Source organism: Schistocerca gregaria, unplaced genomic scaffold (genome assembly GCF_023897955.1).
Source record: "Schistocerca gregaria isolate iqSchGreg1 unplaced genomic scaffold, iqSchGreg1.2 ptg000884l, whole genome shotgun sequence".
NCBI classification, from domain to species: Eukaryota; Metazoa; Arthropoda; class Insecta; order Orthoptera; family Acrididae; genus Schistocerca; species Schistocerca gregaria.
Window position 1 is genome coordinate 7,501 of NW_026062245.1, and position 7,500 is coordinate 15,000.

Sequence of the window (7,500 nt, forward strand, 5' to 3'; positions counted from 1 at the left end):
ACTGTGGTTGTACCACATTATCCCTTAACCTAACTGTGGTTGTACCACATTATCCCTTAACCTAACTGTGGTTGTACCACATTATCCCTTAACCTAACTGTGGTTGTACCACATTATCCCTTAACCTAACTGTGGTTGTACCACATTATCCCTTAACCTAACTCAAGTTGTCCCTTAACCTAACTCAAGTTGTCCCTTAACCTAACTCAAGTTGTCCCTTAACCTAACTCAAGTTGTCCCTTAACCTAACTCAAGTTGTCCCTTAACCTAACTCAAGTTGTCCCTTAACCTAACTCAAGTTGTCCCTTAACCTAACTCAAGTTGTCCCTTAACCTAACTCAAGTTGTCCCTTAACCTAACTCAAGTTGTCCCTTAACCTAACTCAAGTTGTCCCTTAACCTAACTCAAGTTGTCCCTTAACCTAACTCAAGTTGTCCCTTAACCTAACTCAAGTTGTCCCTTAACCTAACTCAAGTTGTCCCTTAACCTAACTCAAGTTGTCCCTTAACCTAACTCAAGTTGTCCCTTAACCTAACTCAAGTTGTCCCTTAACCTAACTCAAGTTGTCCCTTAACCTAACTCAAGTTGTCCCTTAACCTAACTCAAGTTGTCCCTTAACCTAACTCAAGTTGTCCCTTAACCTAACTCAAGTTGTCCCTTAACCTAACTCAAGTTGTCCCTTAACCTAACCCACGTTGTCCCTTAACCTAACCCACGTTGTCCCTTAACCTAACCCACGTTGTCCCTTAACCTAACCCACGTTGTCCCTTAACCTAACCCACGTTGTCCCTTAACCTAACCCACGTTGTCCCTTAACCTAACCCACGTTGTCCCTTAACCTAACCCACGTTGTCCCTTAACCTAACCCACGTTGTCCCTTAACCTAACCCACGTTGTCCCTTAACCTAACCCACGTTGTCCCTTAACCTAACCCACGTTGTCCCTTAACCTAACCCACGTTGTCCCTTAACCTAACCCACGTTGTCCCTTAACCTAACCCACGTTGTCCCTTAACCTAACCCACGTTGTCCCTTAACCTAACCCACGTTGTCCCTTAACCTAACCCACGTTGTCCCTTAACCTAACCCACGTTGTCCCTTAACCTAACCCACGTTGTCCCTTAACCTAACCCACGTTGTCCCTTAACCTAACCCACGTTGTCCCTTAACCTAACCCACGTTGTCCCTTAACCTAACCCACGTTGTCCCTTAACCTAACCCACGTTGTCCCTTAACCTAACCCACGTTGTCCCTTAACCTAACCCACGTTGTCCCTTAACCTAACCCACGTTGTCCCTTAACCTAACCCACGTTGTCCCTTAACCTAACCCACGTTGTCCCTTAACCTAACCCACGTTGTCCCTTAACCTAACCCACGTTGTCCCTTAACCTAACCCACGTTGTCCCTTAACCTAACCCACGTTGTCCCTTAACCTAACCCACGTTGTCCCTTAACCTAACCCACGTTGTCCCTTAACCTAACCCACGTTGTCCCTTAACCTAACCCACGTTGTCCCTTAACCTAACCCACGTTGTCCCTTAACCTAACCCACGTTGTCCCTTAACCTAACCCACGTTGTCCCTTAACCTAACCCACGTTGTCCCTTAACCTAACCCACGTTGTCCCTTAACCTAACCCACGTTGTCCCTTAACCTAACCCACGTTGTCCCTTAACCTAACCCACGTTGTCCCTTAACCTAACCCACGTTGTCCCTTAACCTAACCCACGTTGTCCCTTAACCTAACCCACGTTGTCCCTTAACCTAACCCACGTTGTCCCTTTGCCTAACATAGTTCACTGCTCGGAATCTCTGGTGTCGTTGTTATCCTCATGTAGATGTCTTGCGAGTGTTGCTTACTTTCCACATATTCCCGCTATCCACTGTCAATTGTACTGCAATAGGACTATATCGCCCCCCCCCCCTCCCTCTGTCCCCCTCTTTGTGTCTCTGTCCTCTCAAGCTGGTCGGTCTGGCGTTTGAGTGTTAAATGAGCCTCGCAGCTGTTCAGTTGCATTCAGATGTCGACGCCCTCAGTGTACGTCGTGGTATGGTCTGTGTCCATTGTCCGCTGATGTCGTACGCGTAACCCACACGCTGTACCGATCATCGGTCGTTACGTACAGAGTGAAGTAGTGTGATACGTGTGACCGTACGCTGGCTGTGCCCAACGGTGTCGAATCTCAATTTCCATATGATGTGCTCGATGCTACTTGTCTCGTCTCCCAATAACAGCTAGGTTGCACTGTGGTACGCCGTAGAGGCGTGTGGGAGGAACGTACGAACGCATTGTATGTCACCCTGGGTCGCTGGGGGTGGTGGTGCGGTGAGTCAGGTCAGGTCAGGTCAGCGTGAGCCGTCTGATGTAGTGACGCGTGTATTCCGACTTTGTCGTATTGCCTCACACAAAGTGCTACCCTGGTGGACCGCGTTCCATATCTGGGACATGCCGCAGATGCCGGTTGACAGTGGATCGCGGAAGGGACATCGCATACGTGCGCGGGCCACCTTCCACGTGTTCTCTTCTGCACATGTCGCAGTGTGTATGTGGTCTGATGTAGCGTGTCGTGACACATGACATCCTGGCATGCAAGAATTGTTGAATTCGCAAATGTAGGTGGACATCTACGTTTACTGCCCAAGATACGCAAATGAACTGGAAATCCGTTGTTGAGCGGTTGTTCACGCTGGAGGTGAATCTGTGATGGCGACGATCGGTACAGCTATTAACCGGTTGTTTCAGCGGTACCCGCCACATCCACACACGTGACTAGGCCCATGTGGGTATGAAGCGATACGCGGCGGTGGCTTGGTGGGACTGTTCCCGGCCGGTGAAGGGGGGCCGCCCGGCGTGTTGGCCGCGCGCTGCGTGGGCGCACGCGCAACAGGCGGCTGGTGGGGGGCGCCGAGTGGCAGGAGCGCCAGCCGACGGGCCCGGCAGGCGGCGCAGCTACGCTGCGGCGCACCCTGCACGCGGCGCCTGGCGGCCAAAGTTGGTTCAGCCGAGCCCGGTGCGAAGCGCGGTGGACATCTGCAGTGTGCTGGTCTGATTGAGGACTGTGTGCGTTGAGGATGCGCCGCCGCCTGGCACTCGGCGCCGCGACGCCGTCTGCTGCTCGGTCGCCCCAGCGGTTCTCGCAGGTGGTTTGTATCGCAGTTGTGCGGACGTGTTGGCGCGTGCGCTGTGCTGGGAGAGTTCGCTTCTGCACCCAAGTGGGGCTTTGCCCTTGTGTGGCGCTGGCGTTGGAGCTGCCGGTCACCATAGGTGGCGCGTGTTGTCTCCCGCCGGCAATGCCACGACAGCACGCTCCCGGGCCTCTGTCGGCAGCGGCAAGCTCAGTTGGGAGCAAGGGTGTTCTCACTAAAACCGTCTACTCGCCTAACTCCGGGCGATTGCGCCTCTCTCGAAACCGACCAAGTACCTAGGACGGCGCTGCGCGCCGCCGGGACCTGAGAGGGTTTCGAGGTGTATCGTGCAGGGGAGCTCGGCCTCCTCCTGTTTGCAGAATAATTGAGCGGACGCTTGCGTGTTCGCGCGGGCCCCCGGGACACACTCCCGGGCGGCCGGCTGCTCAGCTCTAGTTGACGCAGCTCCCTGGTTGATCCTGCCAGTAGTCATATGCTTGTCTCAAAGATTAAGCCATGCATGTCTCAGTACAAGCCGCATTAAGGTGAAACCGCGAATGGCTCATTAAATCAGTTATGGTTCCTTAGATCGTACCCACGTTACTTGGATAACTGTGGTAATTCTAGAGCTAATACATGCAAACAGAGTCCCGACCAGAGATGGAAGGGACGCTTTTATTAGATCAAAACCAATCGGATTGGCTTGTCTGGTCCGTTTGCCTTGGTGACTCTGAATAACTTTGGGCTGATCGCACGGTCCTCGTACCGGCGACGCATCTTTCAAATGTCTGCCTTATCAACTGTCGATGGTAGGTTCTGCGCCTACCATGGTTGTAACGGGTAACGGGGAATCAGGGTTCGATTCCGGAGAGGGAGCCTGAGAAACGGCTACCACATCCAAGGAAGGCAGCAGGCGCGCAAATTACCCACTCCCGGCACGGGGAGGTAGTGACGAAAAATAACGATACGGGACTCATCCGAGGCCCCGTAATCGGAATGAGTACACTTTAAATCCTTTAACGAGTATCTATTGGAGGGCAAGTCTGGTGCCAGCAGCCGCGGTAATTCCAGCTCCAATAGCGTATATTAAAGTTGTTGCGGTTAAAAAGCTCGTAGTTGGATTTGTGTCCCACGCTGTTGGTTCACCGCCCGTCGGTGTTTAACTGGCATGTATCGTGGGACGTCCTGCCGGTGGGGCGAGCCGAAGGGGTGCTTTCGCGTCCCGAGGCGGACCCCGTTTAAATCCTACCAGGGTGCTCTTTGTTGAGTGTCTCGGTGGGCCGGCACGTTTACTTTGAACAAATTAGAGTGCTTAAAGCAGGCAAGCCCGCCTGAATACTGTGTGCATGGAATAATGGAATAGGACCTCGGTTCTATTTTGTTGGTTTTCGGAACCCGAGGTAATGATTAATAGGGACAGGCGGGGGCATTCGTATTGCGACGTTAGAGGTGAAATTCTTGGATCGTCGCAAGACGAACAGAAGCGAAAGCATTTGCCAAGTATGTTTTCATTAATCAAGAACGAAAGTTAGAGGTTCGAAGGCGATCAGATACCGCCCTAGTTCTAACCATAAACGATGCCAGCCAGCGATCCGCCGCAGTTCCTCCGATGACTCGGCGGGCAGCCTCCGGGAAACCAAAGCTTTTGGGTTCCGGGGGAAGTATGGTTGCAAAGCTGAAACTTAAAGGAATTGACGGAAGGGCACCACCAGGAGTGGAGCCTGCGGCTTAATTTGACTCAACACGGGAAACCTCACCAGGCCCGGACACCGGAAGGATTGACAGATTGATAGCTCTTTCTTGATTCGGTGGGTGGTGGTGCATGGCCGTTCTTAGTTGGTGGAGCGATTTGTCTGGTTAATTCCGATAACGAACGAGACTCTAGCCTGCTAACTAGTCGCGTGACATCCTTCGTGCTGTCAGCGATTACTTTTCTTCTTAGAGGGACAGGCGGCTTCTAGCCGCACGAGATTGAGCAATAACAGGTCTGTGATGCCCTTAGATGTTCTGGGCCGCACGCGCGCTACACTGAAGGAATCAGCGTGTCTTCCTAGGCCGAAAGGTCGGGGTAACCCGCTGAACCTCCTTCGTGCTAGGGATTGGGGCTTGCAATTGTTCCCCATGAACGAGGAATTCCCAGTAAGCGCGAGTCATAAGCTCGCGTTGATTACGTCCCTGCCCTTTGTACACACCGCCCGTCGCTACTACCGATTGAATGATTTAGTGAGGTCTTCGGACTGGTACGCGGCATCGACTCTGTCGTTGCCGATGCTACCGGAAAGATGACCAAACTTGATCATTTAGAGGAAGTAAAAGTCGTAACAAGGTTTCCGTAGGTGAACCTGCGGAAGGATCATTACCGACTAGACTGCATGTCTTTCGATGTGCGTGTCGTGTCGCGCAACACGCTACCTGTACGGCAGTGGCCGTGCGCCGCGTGCGGAACCACGCGTGCCTCTCAAAACTAGCGGAAGTGTTGTTGTTGTTGTTGTTGTGTGGTACGAGCGCTGAAGCTCTGGAGCGGCTGGCCTGCGGTACCTGGCGCCTGGCGCCGGTTTTGAATGACGTTCGCCCGAGTGCCTGTCCGCTCCGGTGTGGAGCCGTACGACGCCCATCGGCTGTGAGGCCGTTGGACACAAAAAAAATAGTGGAACAGGGGCCGTCAGACGCCTCAGTCCCGCAAATGCTACTGTCTTGAAAGAGACAGTGGGAGACTGAAAAGGAAAAGATCACCCAGGACGGTGGATCACTCGGCTCGTGGGTCGATGAAGAACGCAGCAAATTGCGCGTCGACATGTGAACTGCAGGACACATGAACATCGACGTTTCGAACGCATATTGCGGTCCATGGATTCCGTTCCCGGGCCACGTCTGGCTGAGGGTCGGCTACGTATACTGAAGCGCGCGGCGTTTGTCCCGCTTCGGAGACGTGGGAGTGTCGTGGTCGCCTGTGTGGCCGGCCGCGTCTCCTTAAACGTGCGATGCGCGCCCGTCGCCTGGCGGTTCGCATACCGGTACTTTCTCGGTAGCGTGCACAGCCGGCTGGCGGTGTGGCGTGCGACACCTCGTACAACGACCTCAGAGCAGGCGAGACTACCCGCTGAATTTAAGCATATTACTAAGCGGAGGAAAAGAAACTAACAAGGATTCCCCCAGTAGCGGCGAGCGAACAGGGAAGAGTCCAGCACCGAACCCCGCAGGCTGCCGCCTGTCGTGGCATGTGGTGTTTGGGAGGGTCCACTACCCCGACGCCTCGCGCCGAGCCCAAGTCCAACTTGAATGAGGCCACGGCCCGTAGAGGGTGCCAGGCCCGTAGCGGCCGGTGCGAGCGTCGGCGGGACCTCTCCTTCGAGTCGGGTTGCTTGAGAGTGCAGCTCCAAGTGGGTGGTAAACTCCATCTGAGACTAAATATGACCACGAGACCGATAGCGAACAAGTACCGTGAGGGAAAGTTGAAAAGAACTTTGAAGAGAGAGTTCAAAAGTACGTGAAACCGTTCTGGGGTAAACGTGAGAAGTCCGAAAGGTCGAACGGGTGAGATTCACGCCCATCCGGCCACTGGCCCCCGCCCTCGGCAGATGGGGCCGGCCGCCCGCGCGGAGCAATCCGCGGCGGGGTCGTGTCCGGTTGCCTTTCCACTCGCCGCGGGGTGGGGCCGTTCCGGTGTGCGGTGGGCCGCACTTCTCCCCTAGTAGGACGTCGCGACCCGCTGGGTGCCGGCCTACGGCCCGGGTGCGCAGCCTGTCCTTCCGCGGGCCTCGGTTCGCGTCTGTTGGGCAGAGCCCCGGTGTCCTGGCTGGCTGCTCGGCGGTATATCTGGAGGAGTCGATTCGCCCCTTTGGGCGCTCGGGCTCCCGGCAAGCGCGCGCGGTTCTTCCCGGATGACGGACCTACCTGGCCCGGCCCCGGACCCGCGCCGCTGTTGGCTCGGGATGCTCTCGGGCGGAATAATCGCTCCCGTCAGCGGCGCTTCAGCTTTGGACAATTTCACGACCCGTCTTGAAACACGGACCAAGGAGTCTAACATGTGCGCGAGTCATTGGGCTGTACGAAACCTAAAGGCGTAATGAAAGTGAAGGTCTCGCCTTGCGCGGGCCGAGGGAGGATGGGGCTTCCCCGCCCTTCACGGGGCGGCGGCCTCCGCACTCCCGGGGCGTCTCGTCCTCATTGCGAGGTGAGGCGCACCTAGAGCGTACACGTTGGGACCCGAAAGATGGTGAACTATGCCTGGCCAGGACGAAGTCAGGGGAAACCCTGATGGAGGTCCGTAGCGATTCTGACGTGCAAATCGATCGTCGGAGCTGGGTATAGGGGCGAAAGACTAATCGAACCATCTAGTAGCTGGTTCCCTCCGAAGTTTCCCTCAGGATAGCTG

The 7,500-nt window shown here is 54.9% G+C and overlaps 3 non-coding genes across 3 annotated transcripts in view; all 3 read left to right on the top strand.

The window, feature by feature from the left end:
- The first annotated feature begins 3,591 nt into the window (after positions 1-3,591).
- On the top strand, positions 3,592-5,484 carry LOC126324085 (small subunit ribosomal RNA). Its single transcript, XR_007559839.1, has one exon. It is a non-coding gene; the product is annotated as a small subunit ribosomal RNA (ribosomal RNA).
- A 371-nt stretch (positions 5,485-5,855) lies between these two features.
- On the top strand, positions 5,856-6,010 carry LOC126324075 (5.8S ribosomal RNA). Its single transcript, XR_007559831.1, has one exon. It is a non-coding gene; the product is annotated as a 5.8S ribosomal RNA (ribosomal RNA).
- A 188-nt stretch (positions 6,011-6,198) lies between these two features.
- The window catches only part of LOC126324079 (large subunit ribosomal RNA), a 4,222-nt gene continuing 2,920 nt past the window's right edge, over positions 6,199-7,500 (top strand). The window contains exon 1 of the ribosomal RNA XR_007559835.1: positions 6,199-7,500. This exon is cut by the window's right edge and continues 2,920 nt beyond it. This is a non-coding gene — a ribosomal RNA (large subunit ribosomal RNA).